Below are 27381 nucleotides of genomic sequence, written 5' to 3' on the forward strand. Positions count from 1 at the left end.
CACATTTGATTCCTCCTCCAACCTCTTCGGAGCCATTGGAGCCGGTGGTGGTGGAGCAAATTGGAGCCATACGGTCGGAGCAGAGACCCCTTACAGGCCTCTCGGTTTCGACTGTGCTTCCTACCCTGTCCTCCGGTTCAGGGTTTGGCACTGCGACCTCTTCAGCCGGGCAGAGGGAACACTTTGGGTTTGGGTGCTTGGTACCTACTCTTCCTCTTGGAGCATCGGCTGCTGGAATTCCTGGTGCCATCGTGGCCTCTAGACCAGTGACCTCCTTGGATTCTGGAGGTCCGGCCTTTGAGGTCATGAGGAGCGCGCTAGCCATGTCTTTGCCGGTTCAGCAAGATTCTACCTCACCGTCCCTAGATTTGGAGACTGGTGGCTCTGCTGTGTTGCACCCCGGCAGCGGGGCCCCAGGGCCTGAGGATACCCCATCGGGGTTCCCTTCTTCGGGTGGTCCGTCCGAAACTGCTTCGGACGAACCCCCACGGAAGAAATTGTGTAAGAGGAAGCACGTAGACTCCCAAGATGAGTCTGTTACATCGGATACTGACCTCGATGATGCAGAAGGGTCTCCCAAATCATCTTCGGATGATATCTCCTTCTCAGACATCTTGGAGATTCTGAGACAGAGAGGTGACTGGCAAGCCAAAACCCCTTCAGCTGAGGAGTCAGTCTTCCTCAAGGCCTTTGGGGCCCAGCCTTCCGCCTCCTGGGTGTCTCCGCCCTTTGATGAACTCCTTGATTTGGTTTCTCGAAGGGCGTGGGAACACCCTGATTCTGTGGAACCGGTGCCTGCGAGGCCCAATAAATTTTTGTCAGCCCCCCCCCAGAAGGAGTTTCTCACAAAGGGTGTGCCTGTAGATGCTTTGGTGGTGGCTTCTGCCACACAGCAGGACGTGGCAGAGGCTTCGACGTCTGTTCATCCTCCTAATAAGGATTCTAGGAGCATGGATAGGTACAGGAAGCGTACCCTGTCTTCAGCGGCCTTTGCCTTACGGTCGCTGAACTACTTATGTCATTTTACGAGGCTCCAAAGGGATCTTCTCAAAGAGCTAAATGACTCTCTTGTTGGTAACCTACCTGAGGCGCTGGCCCCAACTGTTGGCACACAGATGACTACCCTCCTTTCTATTGTTAACTCGTCCATGAGGCTCATTTCATATGCGGCCGAAGGGGCGAGAGGAACAGGCGTTGCCCTCAGGAGACAAGCCTGGTTACGCTTGTGTTCGTTCGCAGAGGCCTTCAAGTCTTCCTTCGCCGACGCCCCCTTTGATGGGTCATCTTTGTTTGGACCCAAGGTGAAGGACACACTAACTCGGTGCGAGCAGGAGGGCAAGACTTTGACTGCCGTTGGGGCCCGATTTTCCGCTCCTTCTAGGCCTTACTCCAAGGCTAGGAGAGGAGGGAAAATGTGGTTTAGAAAATCTCAGAAGTCTTTCCCTACGCCACCCAGTGATTCCCCCTCCAGAGGCAGGGGATTTTGGAAGACGCCGCCCAGAGGTGGCAGAGGCCCCGTAACTCTGGAGACCGCGATTCCTTTCGTGGTTCTTCATACAACCAGCGTCCCTGAGTTGTTGCCCGACTGTGCAACTCGGAGCCAGTCGGGTCGTTTTTGGCGCACCCACAAGCTTGGGAATCCATAACAAGCGATCAGTGGGTGCTTCGATTATTACCGGAGGTTATATCATCCCCTTCAACAAACCCCCTTTCTTTAAGGGAAATCCCGGACGTACCACCCAGTCAGCGGGATCAGGCAGCATTAGAGGTTTCAAAGCTGCTAGAAAAAGAGCCATCCAGCCTGTCCCCATCGACCAGATCGGATCAGGAACTTACTCAAGATTATTTTTGGTACCAAAAAAGACAGGGGACTTCAGGCCCATTTTGGACCTCAGTTCATTGAATCGTTTAAGTAAAGAAGTCCAAATTCGAATGGTCACTCTTCAATCTATTCTTCCTTTGCTGGAAAAAGATGCATGGATGTGCTCCATAGATCTCCAGGACGCTTACTATCACATTCCCATAGCTCAAGAGTCCAGGAGACATTTACTCTTCCGCCTCGGAGTCAGTCATTTCCAATTCCGAGCACTGCCCTTTGGTCTCACCACAGCCCCAGGGTGTTCACCAAGTGTCTGGCAGTGGTAACTGCTCACCTGAGAAGTCTGGGATTCCAGGTGTTTCCTTATCTAGACGACTGGCTCCTTACTGCCACCTCCGAGCATCTACTACTCCAAGCGCTCAGAGCCACGTTCACCTTGGGCCGTTTCTTAGGGATCACGTTCAATTTGCAAAAATCTGTACTACAGCCATCTCAGCGTATTACTTTCATAGGCGCAGACTTAGACACAAAAAGAATGCGCGCCTTTTTACCGGCAGCAAGAATTCAGGTCCTACAAGATCAAGTCAAATCCTGTCTTCCCCTACTAAGAGCCCGGCCCATCGGATCCTACAACTGTTGGGCTCGATGGCATCAACCATACTTTTAGTTCCCTTGGCCAGACTTCACATGCGAATTTTACAATGGCTACTGTCGGTTCAATGGTCTTATCAGGAACTTCCCTTGAACCACTTAATCATAATCACGGAAAGTTGCCGTCGAGATCTGCATTGGTGGCTTCTCCAATCAAATCTCGACCAGGGCGACCCTTTATACCTCAACGTCCCATTGCCACTGTGACTACGGACGCCTCCCAGGTAGGGTGGGGGGGTCATTACCTGGACAGGTCGGTCCAAGGCACATGGCAGATCCAGGAAACGCATTTGCATATCAATGTCCTGGAGATGAGAGCGGTACTATTGGTACTCCAAGCTCTCCATCACGCTCTCCCACAGGGCCCGATTACTATCTTATCCGACAACATGTCGGTGGTGTGGTACATAAACAAGCAAGGTGGAACCAGGTCTTACCCACTATGCAGAGAAGCCATGAGACTTTGGCACTGGGCGGTAGCTACCAACCGCTTTCTAATGGCAACGCACATACTGGGGAAGTCCAATGTGATTGCGGACAGATTAAGCAGGACCATTCTTTTACCCCACGAGTGGTCCCTCAACCAGGGTATAGCTGCAAAAATCTTCGACAGATGGGGTCTTCCTTGCTGCGACCTGTTTGCCAGCCCTCACAATGCGAAATGCAGAGAGTTCTTCACACTGTTCCCTTCTCAGGGACAGATCCCCAGGGACGCTCTGACTCACATTTGGCCCCGGTCTTCTACGCCTTCCTCCGTTCCCCTACCGAGGGTGATACAGAAGGCCATTTACATGGAGAGCGAGATGATTTTGATTGCCCGCACTGGCCTCGTCAAGTTTGGTTTCCTTTCCTACAGAGGCATGCGATAGAAGGTCCATGGTTTCTGGATCCGGTGCCAGACCTCTTGACTCATCAGTCAGGACGGCTTCATCCGTCTCTCAGGTCCCTGAAGTTGGCAGCATGGTTACTCCACTTCCATCCTTAGTCCGAGACAATGCTCTTTCGCCGGACGTGGTCCACATACTGTCTTCTTCTCATAAACCTTCCACCATCAAACTTTATTCCAGTAAATGGAAAAGGTTTGCCTTCTGGGCTCAAGAACGGGTATAGATCCTCTCACTGCACCAGTATCGGAGGTTCTGAATTTTCTGGCCTCCCTTTTTCAGTCGGGCTCTTCAGTTTCTACCATTAAGGTTCAGCTAGCGGCGATCTCTAATTTTCATGCTTCATTTGAACCTTCATTGATGTCTCACAAACTGTGTAAGGCTTTCCTTAAAGGGGCTTGGCTCCTTAGGCCTCCTTTATCTCATCCTGTCCCCCCTTGGGATTTGAATATGGTTCTTGCTGCCCTAACTGCCCGTCCTTTCGAACCAGCTGCTACCTGTGATTTAAAATTTCTGTCTTGGAAAACGGCATTTTTAGTAGCCATAACGTCTGCCAGGCGAGTTTCAGAACTTCAAGCTCTTTGTTCTGATCCTCCCTATTTGATTTTTCACAAGCATAGAGTTTCATTGAAATTAAACCCTGCATTTATACCAAAAGTGGCCTCCTCTTTCTGTATTCAACAAACTATAGAACTCCCTGTCTTTTTTCCAGAATTCTCTAATAACGCAGAATATACTTTGCATCAATTGGATGTACATAGACAACTGCATTTTTTTTTGAATAGAACCGCTCAAACGCGGAAATCAAATCAATTGTTTGTTTCCTTTGCAGTGAACAAATTGGGTCAACCAGTAACAAAAGCCTCCATATCTAAATGGATTAAAGATTGTATCATTTTTATTTATTCACAGGCTAACAAAGACCTTCCCTTTCCAGTCAAGGCTCATTCTACCAGGGCAATGGCTACTTCCGTAGCTTTTCACTCCAAGTTATCAATAGATGATATTTGTGCTGCGGCAACCTGGACTTCTCCGCACACTTTCATTTCTCATTACAAATTGGATGTGGTTTCTCGAGGCAGAGCTTCCTTTGGTTCCACAGTTCTCAGGAGTGTTTTCCAATGAGCCACCTGGATGTAGGTGCTAGGACGCTGTCCCATCTGTTATGAATGTAGGCGAGATAGGATCCCATTACATCTTTTAGTTATGTACTTACCATACCTCCGGATGTATGGGATCCATCTCGCCTACATTCATAAGTACCCACCCTCCTTCCCCCTTCCATTCGGATTTAGAGGAGCTGTAGTCCCTTTTTTCTTGGCGATCTTTCTTGAAGAACTTTAGTTGGTTATAGTGACTACTAGTTTTTCTGTGTTTGCATGGATGTATGAAAGCGAACAAACAAGATCTGGGGAAGCAGGTGTAGTGCATCCTGGGATAGGGAGTAGCCCAGCCAATGAGAGACTTTGTGCTAGTGTATTAGTTGCCGAGTCGGAGCCGATGGATCGGCTCCGAACCCATCTGTTATGAATGTAGGCGAGATGGATCCCATACATCCGAAGTTATGGTAAGTACATAACTAAAAGTTTATCCGGTTGAAAATATTTGCCTAATTACAGTGCATTGCTGTGATTCCTGAGGAATGTTTGTCTCAGCTGTGGAGCACATGTCAAGTCAATGAGATGTTGTTTCTGCTTGATAACCAGACAGTTGTCTGTCACATAGAAGTTCTTTAATTGGCAACACATAAACTTGCTGCAAGCTAAATATTTGCGGTCATTGTTTAATGTAAGAAAATACATATATTTTCATATATTTGTATTTCTTTTCGGAATACATAAATATTTTGCCTTTTTATAAAGCTTTCCGTGGAGATGATCAGTAAGAGTTTAATTGCTATTTTTTGTTTGCCCTACATTTTCAGGGTTTCTCTGTTTAATAAGAGAAATTAACTGTTTGATCTTAATATTGTCATTTTAAGTAGGTGCAGATTATGTCATACCTTCTCTCTCTAATTTTCCATAAGCTCCTTTTATTTTCTGAAAGTATTCCTTTTACATGTGTATATCTTACGGTTTTCAGCTTGGAGGAGAATGTTGTTTTTCAAGCCACTTTAATGGTTTCGTTGAGGTATTAGGAATTTTGTCACATCACTAGATGACATTTCACTTTCTACTAAATCAGCAGCACTATGTTTCTTGTGTGTAATATTTTTCTGCTTTGGAAATGTTCATAGGTAGGCAGGTACTAGGCTATCTGCCCGAAGGCATTTATAAGCCTCGCCGGAATGTGTTGGCTTTCGCCGTCCCCTAAGATTAGTTGCCTGTGCCTCTGTCCAGCAGAGATGTTTCTGCATCATTGTCTGCAAGTGTTGCATGAGGCATAGCATTACCTGGTGTGCACTTGTTTTGTGACAACCTGTGCATTTCCTAAATACAAAATGTTTATAAGAAAGTATATTTGAGAACACATTTAGTGCAGCCATTCCTGAATATATGTAGACATCATTGTTTTCCCAGCTATAGCTATAGATGGCTAAACATATTTGCATACCCACAATGCATTGCTGTGATTCCTGTGGAATGTTTGTCTCCGCTGTGGATATTCAAGTCATTGAGACTGTTGACCTTTGAAGGTCAAGGCAGTTGCCACTTGTCTAGTGTTCTTAAAATGGCAACACTTATACTTGCAGCAAGCTAAATGTTTGTGGTAGTTGTTTAATATAAGAAAATACATACTTTGAATGTACTCTGATTTCTCTTCAAAATGCATAAATCTTTCGCTTTTTACTAAAGATTTCCATGGAGAGGATCAATAAGAGTTTAGTGTTTATTTTTTGTTTGCTCTACATTTGTAGGCTGTCTCTTTCAGTTTAACAAGAGAAATGAGCTGTTTTATTTAAACGTTTTCAGTTTAGACAGGCTTCAGAAGATATCATCCTGTCTTTATCATTAATTAGCTAAAGGTGCCTTTTTTTTGACACCATTCCTCTTACCTGGGTAAATCTTCATCATTCTGGAGAAGATTTATTTTCAAGCTGCTTTACGGGTTTCCTTAATTTATTAGGAGCTTAGCCTCATCACTAGAATGCGGTTTCTCATTTTATCATATCAGCTAAATTCACTCAGCATTCTATTTCCTATCAGTAATATTTTTTCTGCTTTGGAAAATTACCCCATCTTTGTACACAGGTGCTGCAAGAGGCATAGCAGTACTTGTATGTTTCCTAAATACAAAATGTTTACAAGAAAGTACATTTGAGAAAACATTTAGTGCAGCCATTCCTGAATATATGTAGACATCCTTGTTTTCCCAGCTATGGCTATACATGCTAAACTGATCTACTTTAAAATATCGAATTACCATAACATCGTGTTGCAGACACTTTACATTACCGAACAGTCACAGCATCAGAAGTTTTCACCGGGAAAGGAGGCAGTTGGCCAAGATAGTGAACTTTGCCCTTTTCTCCTTTGTAGTGTGATCTCAGAGTTGGTGTATTTAGTTAGTGGGGGTGTGGGGGGTGTTTTATTTGCTTCAGGTAGTTTTTTATTTCATGCTGTCCAAGTGTTTACTTAGGTGGTGAAACCTTCCGATGATATCAACATTCGGTAATGTAATGTTTTTTGATTTTCATCTCACTGTCTGCAAATGGATGTTATGGTAATTTGCTGTTTTAAAGTTGATCCGGTTGAAAATATTTGCCTAATTACAGTGCATTGCTATGATTCCTGAGGAATGTTTGTTTCAGCTGTGGAGCACATGTCAAGTCAATGACATGTTGTTTCTGCCTGATAACCAGACAGTTGTCTGTCACATAGAAGTTCTTTAATTGGCAACACATAAACTTGCAGCAAGCTAAATATTTGCAGTCATTGTTTAATGTAAGAAAATACATATATTTACATATATTCGTATTTCTTTTCGGAATACATAAATCTTTTGCCTTTTTATAAAGCTTTCCATGGAGATGATCAATAAAAGTTTAATTGCTATTTTTTGTTTGCCCTACATTTTCAGGGTTTCTCTGTTTAATAAGAGAAATTAACTGTTTGATCTTAATATTGTCATTTTAAGTAGGTGTCAGATTATGCCATACCTTCTCTCTGTAATTTTCCGTAAGCTCCTTTTATTTTTTGAAAGGATTCCCCTTACATGTGTATATCTTACGGTTTTCAGCTTGGAGGAGAATATTGTTTTTCAAGCCACTTTAATGGTTTCGTTGAGGTATTAGGAATTTTGTCACATCACTAGATGACATTTCTCTTTCTACTAAATCAGCAGCACTATGTTTCTTGTGTGTAATATTTTTCTGCTTTGGAAATGTTCATAGGTAGGCAGGTACTAGGCTATCTGCCCGAAGGCACTTATAAGCCTCGCCGGAATGTGTTGGCTTTCGCCGTCCCCTAAGATTAGTTGCCTGTGCCTCTGTCCAGCAGAGATGTTTCTGCATCATTGTCTGCAAGTGTTGCATGAGGCATAGCATTACCTGGTGTGCAGTTGTTTTGTGACAACCTGTGCGTTTCCTAAATACAAAATGTTTATAAGAAAGTATATTTGAGAACACATTTAGTGCAGCCATTCCTGAATATATGTAGACATCATTGTTTTCCCAGCTATAGCTATAGATGGCTAAACATATTTGCATACCCACAATGCATTGCTGCGATACCTGTGGAATGTTTGTCTCCGCTGTGGATATTCAAGTCATTGAGACTGTTGACCTTTGAGGGTCAAGGCCGTTGCCACTTGTCTAGTGTTCTTAAAATAGCAACACTTATACTTGCAACAAGCTAAATGTTTGTGGTAGTTTAATATAAGAAAATCTATACTTTTCATGTACTGTGATTTGTCTTCAAAACACATAAATCTTTCACCTTTTACCAAAGATTTCTGTGGAGAGGATCAATAAGAGTTTAGTGTCTATTTTTTGTTTGCTCTACATTTGTTGGGTGTCTCTTTCAGTTTAACAAGAGAAATTAGCTGTTTTATTTAAGCGTTTTCAGTTTAGACAGGCTTCAGATGATATCATTCTGTCTTTATCTGTAATTCACTAAAGGTACCTTTTTTTCTGACACCATTCCTCTTCTCTGGGTAAATCTTCATCATGCTGGACAAGATTGATTTTTCAAGCTGCTTTACGGGTTTCCTTGATTTATTAGGAGTTTAGCCTCATCACTAATATGTTGTTTCTCATTTTATCATATCAGCTAAATTCACGCAGCATTGTATTTCCTGTCAGTAATATTTTTTCTCCTTTGGAAAAGTACCCCATCTTTGTACACAGGTGCTGTAAGAGGCATAGCAGTACTTGTATTTTTCCTAACTACAAAATGTTTACAAGAAAGTACATTTGAGAACACATTTAGTGCCGCCATTCCTGAATATATGTAGACATCCTTGTTTTCCCAGCTATGGCTATACATGCTAAACTAATCTACTTGAAAATATCGAATTACCGTAACATCGTGTTGCAGACACTTTACATTACCAAACAGTCAAATCATCAGAAGTTTTCACCGGGAAAGGAGGCAGTTGGCCAAGATAGTGAACTTTGCCCTTTTCTCCTTTGTAGTGCGATCTCAGAGTTGGTGTATTTAGTTAATGGGGGTGTTTTATTTGCTTCAGGTAGTTTTTTATTTCATGCTGTCCAAGTGTTTACTTAGGTGGTGAAACCTTCAGATGATGTGAACGTTCGGTAATGTAATGATGTTAAGTTGTCAATCTCGCCTTCATTCTTGCTTGATGGGTTCAGAGCTGATCCTCGGCTCCGACTCGGCACTTTGCTAAGCTCGAGAGTCACTTTTACCAGCTCGAGGCAGCCCCATATCCCATGATGCAAGGCGGTAAGTACCCAGATCTCGTTTGCCGCTTCGCTTATGAGGTCCTCCTTTTGCCAGCTCCTGGTAAGTGTTAGTATTTTACTACTTTTTGCCCCTAAAATTTAAAAAATTCATTTTTCTTTAGAATACCTTCTGTTTTACTTAGTTTTAAGCCCTTTTCTGACTAAAATTATATTTCCTTCCCCTTCTTTTAGTCAGGCCTTCATTCCCTCCCACCCCCCCCCTGTCAGGGTGTGTGTTTGTGAGAGGTTAGTCACTATTTTTTTTTTAGATAACTTTAGTTGTCTGATTTGGACTGTGTTGTTGTGTACTGCTTGTGTACAACTATGTCCAAGGAAAGGGTCTCAGGCTTTAAGAAGTGTGACTCATGCTGTCAGAAGATGTCTCTGACAGACGGTCACACTTCTTGCTTATATTGCCTGGGACCTCTCCACCTGCAGGACTCCTGTGCGATTTGTCATTCTTTCAGCCAGAGAGTCCTGCAGGAGAGGAGAAATAAATTGATTTTAAGGGGTCTTCTTAAGCCGGAGCGCTCTCCGGCTAAGTCGGCTCCGACAAAGACTTCGAAGTCTTCCAAGGCCCAGGATTCTGTGTCCAAGCCTGTGGCCTGGGTTCCGACTCTTTCTGAGTCGAGATCGGCTCCGGCTGGAGCCGATCCTAGCTTGCATAAACCTTCGGCACCGATGGCTATTGGTGCCGATACTGGTTCAGTCACATCGGTGTCGGCTCCGACTGGCTCCGACCACCATGTGGCTCAGGCTTCGGTGTCAGTGCCGACCGGCTCTGACACCGTTACTTTTATGTCTGTATCGGCTCCGGCCGGAGCCGATGCATCGAGACCTTCTGTCGGTGCCGAAAAGTCCTTGGCTCCGATGGTTCCTTCGAGGAAGAGGTCCAGGTCCCCTTCCTTGGAACCGATACTCTCGGCTCCGGCCTCACCTCTCCTCTCGGAACGGAGCCATCGGAGCTGATCTTCCAGGTCATCCAGGCTTTCTGACCATGATTTGGAGAGGGTGGTCAGTAGATTATTGAAGTCACAGGCACTGGCCTAGATGCTACATAGTCCGTCTCAACAGACGACTATTAGTCCACACCCTCTTGTAGTTCCTCCTTCGACTCTACCCCAGAGTTTGGAGCTGGAATCTTCGGGAATAGTTTCTTCTATGGCTGAGGGGCAGATACCCCCCCTTCTGCTCCCTCAGCATCTACTCTTATCTCCTCTTCGAGACCTTCCTTAGAGGGATTCGGTGGTCGGGCTTCCCTGGTCTCCTCCGAGGGGGTGAGTGGCATCGGACCCTTGTCCGACCCCACTCTTCCTCTTGGAGCCTCGGCCTTGGTGAGCTCGGCTCCAACATCTGCCTCGGAGCCTTCCTTTTCAGTGGGCCTTGGAGTTCCTGCTTCTTCGGAACGGGTTCTCTCGGACCTCCCTGAGAGGGGGGCCTTCGAGGTGATGAAGAGTGTGTTGGCCACTGGACTCAGCCAGCAGTCTGTTCCCTTAGCTCCTCCCTCTACGGTGCCTGTCGATATCTCTGCCATCTCTCTTGCTCCTGGACCCAGAGATCCTCCGCCTCAGGTTTCCCCACTGGGAATAGCCCCCTGTTCCGAGGATTCTCCTGATCAGTCAGGGGATCCTCCGCGCAAGAGGATTTGTAAGAGGAAACATATAGACTCCCCTGAGTCTTTCACTTCAGATACCGACTTAGATGAGTCGGAGGGATCCCCAAGATCCCCCTCTGAGGATGTCTCCTTTTCAGACATCCTAGAACTCCTAAAACAGAGGGGAAACTGGCCCTTCAATAATCCCTCTGAGGATGAGTCGGTATACCTAGAGGCATTTGGATCTCGGCCCTCCACCTCCTGGGTGTCTCCGCCTTTCGACCCCCTCATGGAGGTTATTGCTCGAAAGGCTTGGGCTGCTCCTGATTCTGTAGAGCCAGTTCCTAGGAGGCCATCAAAATTTATTACTGCCCCTTCGGACAAGCTATTCCTTACAAAAGGCGTCCCTGCTGATGCCATGGTGGTGGCGGCTGCCACTAAGAAGGAACTTGCAGATCCTTCCGTACCTGTCCATCCTCCTAATAAGGACTCTAGGACCATGGATAGGTATGGTAAGCGGATGTTCTCTTCAGCGACCTTTGCTATGCGTTCGCTGAATTACTTATGTCACTTCACCAGACTCCAAAGGGACATCCTTAAGGAGCTAGGTGAAGCAGTACAGGATCCTACAGCTGCAGGGGCTCAACAAAAAATTGCTTCGCAGCTAGGAACCCTTAATTCTATTACTAACTCCTCCATGCGACTGTTATCTTATGCAGCAGATGGAGCGAGTAGGGCCACAGGTACAGGTGTGGCTCTTAGACGCCAAGCCTGGATGCGACTCTATAATTTTGCAGATCCCTTCAAGGCATTCTTCACAAACTCTCCCTTTGATGGGTCAGCTTTGTTTGGCCCTCAAGTGAAGGATACATTGACCAGGTGTGAGCAGGACGGCAAGACTCTTTCTGCCGTAGGAGTCCGTTTTTCCACTCCTTCTAGACCTTACCCTAAAGGACAGAAGGGTGGCAAGATGTGGTTCCGCAAATCCCAAGGGGTCACGCCGGATACACGTGGTCAGTTTACCCCTAGAGGCAGAGGGGGTAACAATAACAGACGCCACTCTAGAGGCAGAGGGGGTCCACAAAACCAGGGAAGCGGAGAGACTCTCTCTGACAAGCCCTTTCAGCATCCCTGAGATGCTGCCCGACTGTCCATCCTTGGAGGCAGTCGGGGGAAGACTATCGCTGTACCCAGAAGCCTGGCGTTCCCTCACTCAAGACAGATGGGTACAGTCGATCATATCCGAGGGTTACAAAATTCCTTTCGAGGAAAGTCCTTTCTCTCACTCAAATTCCCTTCCAGATGTACCACCCGGTCTAAGGGAAAGTGCAGAGTTAGAAGTTTTAAAACTTCTACAAAAAAGAGCCATTCAGCCAGTTACAATAGACCATTCAGAGCCCGGAATCTACTCAAGATTCTTTTTGGTCCCCAAAAAGACGGGAGACTGGAGACCAATATTGGATCTCAGCAGACTCAACAAGTCTGTGAGAAAGACAAGATTTCAAATGGTCACACTTCAGTCAATTTTGCCCTTCCTAGAGAAGGACAACTGGATGTGCTCAATAGATCTTCAGGATGCGTACTATCACATAAAAATTCACAGACGCTCCAGAAGGTTTCTCCGCTTTCAACTGGGGTCCAGTCATTTCCAATTCAGAGCCCTGCCCTTTGGTCTCACTACTGCCCCCAGAGTGTTCACCAAATGTATGGCAGTGGTCACGGCTCACCTTAGGCGTCAAGGATTCCAGGTGTTTCCGTATCTCGACGACTGGCTCCTTTCAGCCACCACCAGGCATCAACTTCTTCAAGCCAGGGATTACACAATAAATCTTTGCACTCAATTGGGAATTTCGATCAACTACGAAAAATCCTCCTTATTGCCCTGCCAGTCTATTACTTTCATAGGCGCAAACTTAAACACTGTTCGGATGTCAGCAACCCTCACAGACCAAAGAATCTTAGATATACAAAGTCACGTGAGGATCATCCTAGCCAGCAAGAAAGTACAAGCCAGAATGGTTCTAAAGGTGTTGGGCCTCATGGCTGCCCATTACCCTTCTTCCCTGGCCCGCTTCTATATGCGCCTGCTTCAGTGGATGTTGTTCACTCAATGGTCTTACCAACAACTTCCGATGCGTCACCAAATACTGGTGACACAAATTTGCAGGAATCATCTTTCATGGTGGATTACTTCCCCAGATTCACCAAGGCAGACCCTTTGTACCCCGGCCCCGTAGCCACTGTCACTATGGACGCCTCCTGATCGGGTGGGGGTCATTATCAGGGCAGGATGGTTCATGGGACGTGGCAACCGCTCAATACCACCTGCACATAAATGTCCTAGAGATGAGAGCAGTGCTTTTAACGTTGCAAGCCCTCAACGACTTTCTTCCCTTGGGAACAATTGCAGTTCACACAGACAACATGTCTGTAGTATGGTATATCAACAAACAGGGCGGAACCAAGTCCTACCCCTTGTGTCGAGAAGCTCTCAGACATTGGCAATGGGCGATCTCCTCTCATCGGTTTCTGGTAGCAACGCATATCCCTGGAAAAACCAACATTTTAGCGGACAGATTGAGCAGAGCTATTCTCATGCCTCACGAGTGGTCTCTCAAACAATCTATAGTGGAGGAGATATTTCTAGAATGGGGCCGCCCATGTTGCGATCTTTTTGCTACTCCCCAAAACAGCAAATGCCCAGACTTCTTCTCTCTCTTCCCACTGCCAGGCCATCCCCCCAGAGACCCTCTAACCCAGGATTGGCCCCAGGGACTTCTTTATGCCCTTCCTCCTTTTCCGCTGATTCCACAAGTACTACAGAAAGCCACCGTTTTGAGAGCCAAAATGATTCTCATTGCTCCCTATTGGCCTCAACAGATTTGGTTCCCGTTCCTCCATCGCCACCTTTTGGTGCAGCCGTGGCATCTGGACCCAGTACCAGACCTTCTGATGCACCAATCGGGTCAGCTGCACCGGTCTATCCCCTCTCTCAACCTCACAGCATGGTTGCTCCACTTCCTTCCTTAGCCAGGCTTCCTATGATCTCTAATCCTGTTAGGGACATCATAGTAGCTTCCCTAAAATCCTCTACTAGAAGGATTTATACCAGCAAGTGGAAGCGCTTTTCTTATTGGGCAAAAGCTAAAAACATTGATCCTTTTACTGCTCCAGTGCAAGCAGTTTTGGATTTCTTAGCGGAAATCTTTCACGCGGGCTCTTCTTCTTCCACGGTCAAAGTTCAGCTGGCTGCTATCTCGAACTTTCATGTCGGGTTCGCAGGTCACAATATTATGTCCCACAGGCTTTGTAGAGCCTTCTTAAAAGGAATTTTTCTCCTGAAACCTCCAATCAGGAGTCCTCCTCCTCAATGGGACCTAAATTTAGTGCTGACATCCTTGATTCTTCCTCCCTTCGAGCCAGCTGTTTCATGTTCCCTGAAATTTCTTTCATGGAAAACTTTATTCCTGGTTGCTATTACATCGGCTAGGAGGGTATCTGTACTTCATGCTCTCTCTGTTCGTCCTCCCTATTTGGTCTTCCACAAAGACAGAGTATCATTGAGAACTAATCCGACCTTTTTGCCTAAGGTCGCCTCAAAGAGTAATTTGAATCAGTCTATTGACCTTCCTGTATTTTTCCCAAACTACTCAAACAGATCAGAACAAAAGCTACATTATCTTGATGTTTACCGCCAACTCCGATATTATTTGGACAGAACAAAACAATTCAGGAAATCCGATCAGCTATTTGTTTCTTATGCTGATAACAAAAAAGGCCTTCCCGTCTCAAAGGTGTCCTTATCTAGATGGCTTTCTTCTGTCATCTCTGAAATTTATCAGCTCAGGGGAAAACAGCTGTGCTCGAAACCTAAAGCGCATTCAACCAGAAGCTTAGCCACTTCCACAGCCTTTCAAGCTAGACTTCCATTAGACACTATTTGTGCAGCAGCCACTTGGGCCACTCCTCATACCTTTGTTTCTCATTACAAATTGTATTTGGCCTCCAGGGACAGAGCCAGTTTTGGCTCTACAGTTCTCAAGAGTCTGTTCCATTGAGCCACCCAGGATAGAGGTGCTAGGGACGCGGTCCCATCAAGCAAGAATGAAGGCGAGATTGACAACTTAACATTGAGAAGTTATGTACCTACCATAACGTTCCATGTTAGTTGTCTTCTCTCGCCTTCTTTCTTGCGACCCTCCCTCCTTCCCCCTGGCCTGGACAGACCATTTTCTCTCTACATGGAAATATGTTTATTAAGACCATTCAGTTCTGGTCCTCCATATCCATCCTTCAGGCTTTTTCTCTGCCTTCTTTCTTCCTTTTGGGAAGTTTTTATGCTAGGTGTTATTGCCTATAGTCAACAAACGAGATCTGGGTACTTACCGCCTTGCATCATGGGATATGGGGCTACCTCGAGCTGGTAAAAGTGACTCTCGAGCTTAGCAAAGTGCCGAGTCGGAGCCGAGGATCGGCTTCGAACCCATCAAGCAAGAAAGAAGGCGAGAGAAGACAACTAACATGGAACGTTATGGTAGGTACATAACTTCTCATTTTGTGATTTTCATCTCACTGTCTGCAAATGGATGCTATGGTAATTTGCTGTGTTAAAGTAGATCTGGTTGAAAGTATTTGCCTAATTACAATGCATTGCTGTGATTCCTGAGGAATGTTTGTCTCAGCTGTGGAACACATGATAAGTCAATGAGATATGTCACCCTCATTGTTTCTGCCTGTTAACCAGACAGTTGTCTTTCACATAGAAGTTCTTAAATTGGCAACACATAAACTTGCAGCAAGCTAAATATTTGTGGTCATTATTTAATGTAAGAAAATAGATATATTTACATATTTTCGTATTTCTTTTCGGAATACATAAATCTTTTGCCTTTTAATAAAGCTTTCCATGGAGATGATTAATAACAGTTTAGTTGCTATTTTTTGTTTGCCCTACATTTTCAGGGTTTCTCTGTTTAATAAGAGAAATTAACCGTTTGATCTTAATATTGTCATTTTAAGTAGGTGTCAGATTATGTCATACCTTGTCTCTATAATTTTCCATAAGCTCCTTTTATTTTCTGAAAGTATTCCCCTTACATGTGTATATCTTACGGTTTTCAGCTTGGAGGAGAATGTTGTTTTTCAAGCCACTTTAATGGTTTCGTTGAGGTATTAGGAATTTTGTCACATCACTAGATGACATTTCTCTTTTTACTAAATCAGCAGCACTATGTTTCCTGTCTTTAATATTTTTCTGCTTTGGAAATGTTCATAGGTAGGTAGGTACTAGGCTATCTGCCCGAAGGCATTTATAAGCCTCGCCGGAATGTGTTTGCTTTTGCCATCCCCTTAGATTAGTTGCCTGTGCCTCTGTCCAGCAGAGATGTTTCTGCATCATTGTCTGCAAGTGTTGCATGAGGGATAGCATTACCTGGTGTGCAGTCGTTTTGTGACAACCTGTGCGTTTCCTAAATACAAAATGTTTATAGGAAAGTATATTTGAGAACACATTTATTGCAGCCATTCCTGAATATATGTAGACATCATTGTTTTCCCAGCTATAGCTGTAGATGGCTAAACATATTTGCATACCCACAATGCATTGCTGTGATTCCTGTGGAATGTTTGTCTCCGCTGTGGATATTCAAGTCATTGAGACTGTTGACCCTTGAGGGTCAACGCAGATGCCACTTCTCTAGTGTTCATAAAATAGCAACACTTATACTTGCAGCAAGCTAAATGTTTGTGGTAGTTGTTTAATATAAGAAAATACATACTTTGAATGTACTTTGATTTCTCTTCAAAATGCATAAATCTTTTGCCTTTTACTAAAGATTTCTGTGGAGAGGATCAATAAGAGTTTAGTGTCTAATTTGTCTTTGTTCTACATTTGTTGGGTGTCTGTTTCTGTTTGACAAGATAAATTAGCTGTTTTATTTAATCATTTTCATTTTAGGCAGCCTTCAGATGATCTCATCCTGTCTTTATCTGTAATTTGCAAAAGGTACCTTTTTTCTGACACCATTCCTCTTACCTGGGTAAATCTTCATTTGCTGGAGAAGATTAATTTTCAAGCTGCTTTGCGGGTTTCCTTGATTTATTAGGAGCTTAGCCTCATCACTAGCATGTTGTTTCTCATTTTATCATATCAGCTAAATTCACGCAACATTCTATTTCCTATCAGTAATATTTTTTCTTCTTTGGAAAATTACCCCATCTTTGTACACAGGTGCTGCAAGAGGCATAGCAGTACTTGTATGTTTCCTAAATACAAAATGTTTACAAGAAAGTACATTTGAGAACACATTTAGTGCAGCCATTCTTGAATATATGTAGATATCCTTGTTTTCCCAGCTAAAGCTATACATGCTAAACTGATCTCCTTCAAAATATCTAATTACCATAACATCGTGTTGTAGACACTTTACATTAGCGAACAGTCACATCATCAGAAGTTTTCACCGTGAAAGGAGGCAGTTGGCCAAGATAGTGAACTTTGCCCTTTTCTCCTTTGTAGTGCCATCTCAGAGTTGGTGTATTTCGTTAGTGGGGGTGTGGGGGGTGTTTTATTTTCTTCAGGTAGTTTTCTATTTCATGCTACCCAAGTGTTTACTTAGGTGGTGAAACCTTCCGATGATGTGAACGTTCGGTAATGTAATGTTTTGTGATTTTCATCTCACTGTCTGCAAATGGATGTTATGGTAATTTACTGTTTTAAAGTAGATCCGGTTGAAAATATTTGCCTAATTTCAGTGCATTGCTGTGATTCCTGAGGAATGTTTGTCAGCTGTGGAGCACATGTCAAGTCAATGAGATATGTCACAGTCGTTGTTTCTGCCTGATAACCAGACAGTTGTCTGTCACATAGAAGTTCTTAAAATGGCAACACATAAACTTGCAACAGGCTAAATATTTGTGCTCATTGTTTAATGTAAGAAAATACATATATTTACATATATTTGTATTTCTTTTCGGAATACATAAATCTTTTGCCTTTTAATAAAGCTTTCCGTGGAGATGATCAATAACAGTTTAATTGCTATTTTTTGTTTGCCCTACATTTTCAGGGTTTCTCTGTTTATTAAGAGAAATTAACTGTTTCATCTTAATATTGTCATTTTAAGTAGGTGTCAGATTGTCATACCTTCTCTGTATAATTTTCCATAAGCTCCTTTTATTTTCTGAAATTGTTCCTCTTACATGTGTATATCTTACGGTTTTCATCTTGGAGGAGAATTGTTTTTCAAGCCACTTTAATGGTTTCGTTGAGGTATTAGGAATTTTGTCACATCACTAGATGACATTTCTCTTTCTACTAAATCAGCAGCCCTATGTTTCTTGGCTAATATTTTTCTGTTTTGGAAATGTTCATAGATAGATAGTGCTAGGCTATCTGCCCGAAGGCATTTATAAGCCTAGCCGGAATGTGTTGGCTTTCGCTGTCCCCTTAGATTAGTTGCCTGTGCCTCTTCCAGCAGAGATGTTTCCACATTGTTGTCTGCAAGCGTTGCATAAGGCATTGCTTTACCTGGTGTGTACTCATTTTGTAACAACATGTGCGTTTCCTAAATACAAAATGTTTATAAGAAAGTATTTTTGAGAACACATTTAGTGCAGCCATTCCTGAGTATATGTAGACATTGTTTTCCCAGCTATAGCTATAGATGGCTAAACATATTGACATACTCACAATGCATTGTTGTGATTTCTGTGGTATGTTTGTCTCAGCTGTGGCTATTTTAAGTCATTGATGCTTGTGACCTTTGAGGGTTAAGACAGCTGCCATTTGGCTAGTGTACTTAAAATGGCAACACTTATACTTGCAGCAAGCTAAATGTTTGTGGTAGTTTAATGTAAGAAAATACATAGTTTGTATTCTGATTTCTCTTCAAAACGCATAAATCTTTTGCCGTTTACTAAAGATTTCTGTGGAGAGGATTTAGAAGAATTTAGTGCCTATTTTTTGTTTGTCCAACATTTGTAGGGTGTCTCTTTCAGTTTAACAAGATAAATTCGCTGTTTTATTTAAGTTTTTTCAGTTTAGGCAGGCTTCAGATGATATCATCCCTTCTTTATCTGTAAAGTATATTTGAGAACACATTTAGTGCAGCCATTCCTTAATATATGTAGACATGATTGTTTTCCCAGCTATGGCTATAGATGGCTAAACATATTTGCATACCCACAATGCATTGCTGCGATGCCTGTGTAAAGTTTGTCTCAGCTGTAGTCATTTCAAGTCATTGAGACTTGTGACCCTTGAGGGTCAAAGCAGTTGCCTCTTGGCTAGTGGTTCTTAAAATGGCAACACCAATACTTGCAGGAAGCTAAATGTTTGTAGTAGTTTAATGTAAGAAAGTACATATTTTGAATTCTTTTCAAAATGCATAATTCTTTTGCCTTTGCTAACAATTTCTGTGGAGAGGATCAATAAGAGTTTAGTGTCCATTTTTTTTGGCCTACATTTGTAGGGTTCTTTATCTAGTTCCCTACATAGGAAAGCATGCAGGAAGAATGCAATTTTGTACTTTATCAGTATGCATCTGCAGCACATTTTTTAGGAATGTTGCCAAAGGGCAATATCTGCGTATGTCACGCTTGCATACAAATGCTGAGCAATGTAGTGAAGCAGTGCTTAACTTGAAAGATGAGTTATTAGAGGCTATAATGAGCAACCATTGGATAAGTCCTTTAATAATGTAGCTGCTATGCGCCATGACAATAGTAAACCTTATTTCCATCGTACTCATACTTCATATAAGGGTAATGTACAGGATGTTGCACCCACCAATGTCAGATTATCTTTGATGTATGGCAATAATATTCAACAAGTATGTGAAGTTGTAAAGAAGTTTTGGCCAGTTTTGCTTTCTGATGACAAGGTAAAGGATGTTGTAGGTTCTAAACTAAGTTATACATTCAGAAATAATTCCTCTTTGAAGCAATGGTTATGCTACAAAACAGCTCATGTTCCTTTACCTTTGTCTGATCGCCAGGGGACACATGCATACAGGCATTGTAAAGCTTGCATATACATTGGCACTGAGCAGGTATTTAAACATCTTTTTATTAATTACACTATGAAACCATGTTTCTATGCTGATTGCAGGTCAAAAGGTTTGATATATATGGCTAGATGCAAGTCCTGTACATCCTTTTATATAGGTAAGACAATTAGAATGTTGAAAAAGCACATTTTGCAGCATACAGGAGATATTAAACACATGAATTTGTTAAATTCCCTAGCCAAGCATATTTCAGTGGCTCCTGGTCATTCCTTTGTATTTTTTTTTTCTGCAAATTGTGCATGTTAATAAATGGAAAGGAGATTTTAATGTTAAGTTGGAAAATGTGGAAGCAAAATGGATACTGAGGCTGCAGGCAGATAATCTGCCAGGTTTGAATTTAACTGTTCCTTTAAAACCTGCCTTGAAAAAATGGAGTATACATCAGTAATTGCTATTTATCTTAATTGATTAATGCTGCTTATATATATTTGTACACCTGCAATGTTTCTTTGTGGATCTGATGAAGCACTATGTGTGAAAGCGCTTATCCTGTGGAGTAAAGTTTTTATCTGGTTTCTTACATTGGCCGTGGTGGAAGCTTTGTTATTTTTTGGCTATTTTATAATTTTATTCAGCAACCTTTAGCTGCCTGGATATATTTTTTCTACTTTAGTTTCTCTTTGTACTAGATGAGCTAAATTCACACAACACTATGTTTACTGTCTGTAAAATTTTTTCTGCTTTGGAAATGTTTCTGCATCATTGTCAACATGTGTTGCATGAAGGCATAGCATTACCTGGTGTGCAGTCATTTTGTGAGAACCTGTGCATTTCCTAAATACATAATGTTTATAAGAAAGTACATTTCAGATCACTGTTACTGCAACCATTCCCAAATATGTGTAGACATCATTGTTTTCCCAGCTATGGCTAGATATGGCTAAACATATTTGCATACCCACAGTGCATTGCTGTGATATCTGTGGAATGTTTGTCTCAGTTGTGGACATTTCAAGTCAGTGAGACCTGTGACACTTGTGGGTCAAGATAGTTGCCTCTTGGCTAGGGGTTCTTAAAATGGCAACACTTATACATGCAGGAAGTTAAATTTTGTGGTGGTAGTTTAATGTAATTTTTATTTATTTTAACATTTGTTAACTGGGAAAGTCCGACTTGGAATGAAGCATGTCTTTGTAAAGTGGGAGGAAACTGGAGCACCTGGAGGAAACCCACACAAATGCAAGGAGGAGGACATACAGACTCCACACAGAAGGCACCCCAGCCAAGAATTGAACTGGAGAACCTCTTGCCGTGAGGCAACAACGCTACTGCTGCACCACTGCACCGGCCAAGAAAATGCATAATTTGAATGTACCAAAAATAACAAAACCGACTAACGAATCAAGTGTGAGACAACACGCAGTCTCTTGCTATGTATACAGTACAAGTGAAACTGGACCCGGGCAAGAAAAAGGAAATTTATTACAAATACATGCGATTAAAACAAATGGTTGAGCGCTTTCATCTGTAAATACAGACTTCTTCAGAACAACAATTCAAACATCTTTCTGCAAATTTAAAAACTTTTTAGTGCCAAAAAACAATTCAATAGGCAGCCGAGCGGCTTATTTAAAGTGCCAGTATATATAAATTGCATAAGCATTGCTAGAGTATAAAAATGCATAGAAATATGTCAACAATGTTGTAACTATCTAATTAATAATAAATATGAATATTTCATAGTCACTTGTAGAACAGGACCATAACATAATAATCAATAAAATTATAATTCCAATAACTATCAATAATTAACATTTAAAAAATCATTACTTAAAATAATTAAAATGGTATCTTAAAAATAGCTTAAAAATATTAAACTTTATTTATATAAGTTGCAATATTGGTCTAATTGAGATATATTCATTTATACCTGGAAATCTAGTTGCGTTTGTTTTTATTTGCCACACACATTCCCTCTTACTCAACTGGGCTTTATAATTACCACCCCTAGGTGAGATATAAATTTGATCAATTATGGCAAATTTAAATTTATGTGTCTCACCATACTTACTAACATGTCTGGATAAAGCATTATTCATATCCTTCACTTTGATCTTGTATAAGTGTTCATAAATACGCTTCCTAAGCTGTCTCTCAGTTTTTCCAATGTAAAAAACCGTACATGACTCACACTTTGCTAAATAAATTATATTTTTACTATCACAATTTCCCTTTTTAAAAGCCACATAGGTCTTATTGATATCATCCAACCTTATACCAACCACTTCATTAATGGTGGAACACTGCTTACAAGCCCCACACTTTTTGGTATAAAAATCACCTTCCACAATATGACGAGCTTGCGTATTTAATAATTTCTTGATATTCAAGCCCATTTTAAACACAAGCCTCGGTTCTTTTCCTAATATTTCCATAAATTCATCATCCATGATAAGATTATTCCAGCTCTTTTCTATAATATTTTTAACACCTGTCACAAATGAGGAATATGTTAATACACATACCCTATTAAATTAAAGTAATGATTTTTTAAATGTTAATTATTGATAGTTATTGGATTTATAATTTTATTGATTATTATGTTATGGTCCGGTTCTACAAGTGACTATGAAATATTCATATTTATTATTAATTAGATAGTTACAACATTGTTGACGTATTTCTATGTATTTTTATACTCTAGCAATGCTTATGCAATTTATATGTACTGGCACTTTAAATAAGCCGCTCGGCTGCTATTGAATTGTTTTTGGCACTAAAAAGTTTTTAAATTTGCAGAAAGATGTTTGAATTGTTGTTCTGAAGAAGTCTGTATTTACAGATGAAAGCACTCAACCATTTGTTTTAATCGCATGTATTTGTAATAAATTTCCTTTTTCTTGCCCGGGTCCAGTTTCACTTGTACTGTATACATAGCAAGAGACTGCATGTTGTCTCACAGTTATTGATAATTTGAATGTACTCTAATTTCTCTTCAGAATGCATAAATCTTTTATCAATAAGCGTTTATTTTTTGTTTGCCTTACAATTGTAGGGCGTCTCTTTCTATTTAACAAGAAAAATGAGTTGTTTTATTTTAGTGTTTTCAGTTTACGCAGGCTTTACATGATATCATCCCTTCTTTATGTCTAATTTGCTTAAGGTCTCTTTTTCTTTTGACACCATTCATCTTGCATGGCTAAATCTAATTTTCCATAAGGTACGTTTATCTTCTGACAGTACTCCTCTTACCTGTGTAAATCTTATGATCTTCATCATGCAGGAGAAATTTTATTTTCATGCTTCTTTACTGGTTTCTTTGATATATTAGGAGTTCAGCCACATCACTAGGATGATGTTTCTCATTTTACCATATCAACTTCATTCATGCAGCATTGTATTTCCTATCTGTAATATTTCTTCTGCTTTGGAAAGGTTTCCACATCTTTGTCCACAGGTGCTGCATTTCTTAAGTACAACATGTTTATAAGTAATATATTTGAGAACACATTTAGTACAGCCATGCCTGAATATATATAGACATCATTGATGTTCTTCATTCCACATTGCTGCAGTCCTAACTATTGGGTAGTCCGCTGTCCAGTCGGCCCGAATACCAAAGTATATGGCTGACGTCGGTCACGGCGCATTAGACTGACGTCAGTACATCAGGGTACTAATGCGCATGACCGACGCCATATCCTCAGTCTTTTTTGCCGCATGGTCCGATGCAGAAGCATTTTTGCGAGTGCAGGTTGGCGTTCTGAAAGTTTCTGAAGTCAGAGTTTCAGACCGAATCAAAGTTGGCTAAGTACCCCATTGGGGAATATTTTGGTTTTTTCTTGCCTCAGTATTTAACCGGATGTCAGAAAAAGTGAATAACTGTATTTCTTGTGGGAAACAGATACCTCATAGGGATTACCATACTTTGTGTATACCTTGTTTAGGGCCTGAGCACGACGTTGTTGGATGCCGCTCTTGTGCTAGATTTAACAAACGCACTATTAAGAGAAGGTTAGACTGTGCCAGGTTAGTGTTTGGGAAGCGTTGTAATTATAAAATGCCGTCGGATGCTCACGCTTCAGCCAAAAAGCGCAAGGACAAAGCAGGAAAGCCTTAGAGTGGAAGAACCGACAGTCCCGGACGCCGGTTCTTTAGAAGGCTCAGTGGAGCCGGAGGTTCTGCCAGGAGTTTCTTTGGAGTCTCAGGGAGAAACTTTACTGTTACAGGATGTATCCTCTCAGGAAGTAGGCCAGGCTGAAGGGGCTTCTCAGGTGGCTGTTCTTCCTTCTCTTCCTAAGGTGGTTAGGGCCTCGCCTTCTGTTTCTAAGGCTTCTTTAAGAGGCAGGCCTACTTTAGCTTCAGTGGGGGTTTCTCCGAGTGTTTCAGGGTCTTTGCCTAAGAAGCATATGCTAAAAATGGCAGAGGATTTGATTACAATGATTAGAGGTTCTATGCCCCCTCCTGATAAGAGGCCTAGGGTGGAACCTGAGTTTGAGAGTTTTGAGCTATGTTCAGAGGCTTCTGAGTCTTCGGCTGAAGACTTGCAGGAGTATCCTCCTTATTCTGATTCTGATGTGGATGATTCTACTCCTTCAGCTTCGCCTCCTGAGGATTTTTCTTTTTCAGAGACTCTGCATTCCATGAGGGAGCATTTTAAATGGGAAGGTCAAGATTTCTCTGATTCCAGGAAGAGGCTTAGAGAATTCTTGTTTTTACCCCAGCATAGGCCTTTAGCTATACCTCCTGTTCTGAATGGGGTAGAAGATGTTTTTGCAGAGGCTTCCCTGAATCCTGACTCTTTGCCTCCTGCCCCTGTTAAACCGGATAGGTACTATAGGGTGCCTGAAGCCCATAAGTATCTTTTTAAGAGTCCTAGGGCAGACCCAGAGACTGTCTCTCAGGGGCCTAAAGGTGTGAAGGCTTCTGTGGTTAAAAATCCTGTTCCTCCTGATAAAGAGGCAAGGGCTTTGGATAGATGGGGAAAGAAAGTGTATACTTCTTCCACTTTAGCCATGAGGCGTTGAATTGTCAGTTTCATATGTTAAAATATCAGAATTATCTCCTTTCACAATTGAAGTCTAAGGTGGATGCTCTGGCTGAAGGTATTGAGTGTAAAGAGTTGCAGGATTTAGTTCATGTTTCTGAACAGGTGGGTAAGCATTCTTTGCAGTGTGGTTTTGATGCTGTGCAGGCCTCCTCGAGGGTGGCTGCCACTGGTTCTGTTCTTCGTAGGCACACCTGGTTGAGGGATCAGAACTTAGCTGAGCATGTTAAGACAAGGATTTTGGATGCTCCTTTACAGTCTGATGTGTTGTTTGGTTCGCCTGTGGAAGCAGTTTTAAAGAAAATGGAGGACAAGGCTAAGTCTATGCAAACTGTTAAGGATTTTTTGCAGGTGCAGCCTCCAAAGTTTAGTAGAAATTGGCCTACTAAGGGGTGGACTTATCCTGCTTATGATTCCCAGTCTAGGGGTAGGTCTAGACGTGGTAGAGGCAGAGCTCAAGGTTCTTTTAGGCCTAGGACAGGGAGTTCACCTGCTCAGACTTCTGGTGAGGGCAGGGGTCAGTCCTTTCGTAAGCAGACCCAATGACCTGCCTTTTCAGCTGCCAGTACATTCTCGCCTGGCAGCACCTTTGGGAGGAAGGCTGTCTCTTTTCAAAGAAAATTGGGATTTAATTACCCAAGATAGATGGGTTCTGGATATCATTCACCACGGTTACAGGTTTTATTTCCATACCTTGCCTCCTTTCAAAGGCATGCCAGACATTCCTCCTCTACAAAGAACAGAGGCTCACAAGCAAATTTCTCTGTTGCTCCAAATAGGGGCCATTCAGTCAGTTCCTGTGCCAGAAAGGGGCCTAGGATTTTATTCTCGCCTGTTCCTAGTACCAAAGAAGGGGAACACGTGGAGACCAATTTTGGATTTATCTATCCTCAACACTTATCTGGACATTCCCAAGTTCAAAATGTTGACGTTACAACAGCTTTTACCTCTGCTGGGCAAAGATCACTGGATGGTAACTTTAGATCTCAAGGAAGCTTACCTTCATGTGCCAATAAGACTAAGTTGCAGGAAGTATCTGCTTTCGAGCTGGAAATTCTCATTATCAGTTCTCTGCATTGCCCTTTGGCTTATCTACTGCCCAGAGTATTCACAAAGGTTCTGGCTCCAGTGATAGCTTTCTTCAGGCTGAAAGGAATTCAAATCTATCCTTACTTGGACGACTGCCTGATTCTGGCTCAAGAAAAGGAAGACCTTCTACAGCATTTGGAATATGTCATAGCAGTGCTAAGATGCCTAGGGTATTCTGTGAACGAAATAAAGTCCAGTCTAGTACCCTCTCAAGACATGTGCTTTCTGGGTGTGAGACTGAATACAGCAGCCCAGATGGCCTTTTTAACCCCGGACAAACAAAAGAATCTTTCCAGTTACTTCCATCAACTATCTCTTCAGTCCGGGCTGACTGCAAGGACAGTCCTTCAAGCCTTAGGGTTCATGGCATCTTGTATTCTGGTGCTTCCCAATGCCAAACTGCATATGAGGAAGCTACAATGGTATCTCAAAATCTGTGGACACAGCACTGCCAGGATTTGGACACTGTCATTCAAATAATACCTTGCATTCAAAAGGAATTTTTGTGGTGGGCTCAGGAATGTCACCTAAACAAGGGACTCTCTGTGACCCGCCAGAGGCAAGTCAGATTCTAACGACAGATGCCTCAGACATTGCTTGGGAGCTCATCTAAATGGAAAGTGGATACAAGACAAGTGGCCTGCCAGACTACAGCATCTACATATCAACATGAAAGAGATGTTAGCAGTCCAGTTTGCATTAATGGCTTTCAAGGAGTTACTTCTTCCAGGGCAGGTGTTGATTCTAACAGACAACACAACTGTCATGTGGTACATCAACAAACAAGGGGAACACATTCGTACCCATTGTGCAGACAAGCAATGATTTTATGGGAGACTGCTCAGCTTGCAACTAACTCTTCAGGCAAGGTTTCTGCCGAGCACAGAACTCCTTAGCAGATGTGTTAAGCAGACAAATCATGGATCCCCACGAGTGGAAACTGGATCTTCATGTATTTCAAAAATTGACAGTGTCATGGGGAACTCCAGACATAGATCTGTTCGCTTCTCCAATAAACCACCAGCTGCCAAAGTTTTGCACGAAGGAATTCATCACACAGCTTGGAAAGTGGATGCTCTTTCTTTCAGTTGGAAAAATCTTCATGTGTATGCTTTTCCACCTCTGCCTCTTCTCCCAAAGGTGCTTCTAAAGGTCAGACAAGACAAGCCAAGGATGATTTTGATAGCTCCAGATTGGCCTCGCAGCACTGGTACCCACTACTGAGGAGTCTGGTAAGGAAGCCTCCACGGCCTTTACCCTTGATTCCACACCTGTTGTCTCAGAGGGAAGGTCGCCTGCTCAATGTCAAGCTTCACTCTCTTCATCTAACAGCCTGGCATATTCTGTTTTGAAAGACAGCAGGTCTCAGCTTCCTCAACAAGTTTTAAATGTGATTATGGAAGCCAGAAGACCTAGTACAAGGAAAGTGTACGCAGAAAAATGG

The 27381-nt window shown here is 42.5% G+C and overlaps 1 protein-coding gene and 5 non-coding genes across 9 annotated transcripts in view; all 6 read left to right on the forward strand.

Annotated features, from left to right (window-relative positions):
• Nucleotides 1–27381, forward strand: part of DHX57 (DExH-box helicase 57) — a 2066546-nt gene that overhangs the window by 1281644 nt on the left and 757521 nt on the right. The window lies entirely within an intron of this gene.
• LOC122792556 lies at nt 6100–6215 on the forward strand. Its single transcript, XR_006363372.1, has one exon. It is a non-coding gene; the product is annotated as a U5 spliceosomal RNA (small nuclear RNA).
• LOC122792561 lies at nt 8193–8309 on the forward strand. Its single transcript, XR_006363377.1, has one exon. It is a non-coding gene; the product is annotated as a U5 spliceosomal RNA (small nuclear RNA).
• Nucleotides 16578–16693, forward strand: LOC122792559. The gene has a single exon (XR_006363375.1). It is a non-coding gene; the product is annotated as a U5 spliceosomal RNA (small nuclear RNA).
• LOC122792565 lies at nt 17749–17864 on the forward strand. Its single transcript, XR_006363380.1, has one exon. It is a non-coding gene; the product is annotated as a U5 spliceosomal RNA (small nuclear RNA).
• Nucleotides 18666–18781, forward strand: LOC122792557. The gene has a single exon (XR_006363373.1). It is a non-coding gene; the product is annotated as a U5 spliceosomal RNA (small nuclear RNA).

The sequence above is a fragment of the Protopterus annectens genome, chromosome 1.part2, assembly GCF_019279795.1.
Source record: "Protopterus annectens isolate FY-2018-M chromosome 1.part2, PAN1.0, whole genome shotgun sequence".
Classification (NCBI taxonomy): domain Eukaryota; kingdom Metazoa; phylum Chordata; order Ceratodontiformes; family Protopteridae; genus Protopterus; species Protopterus annectens.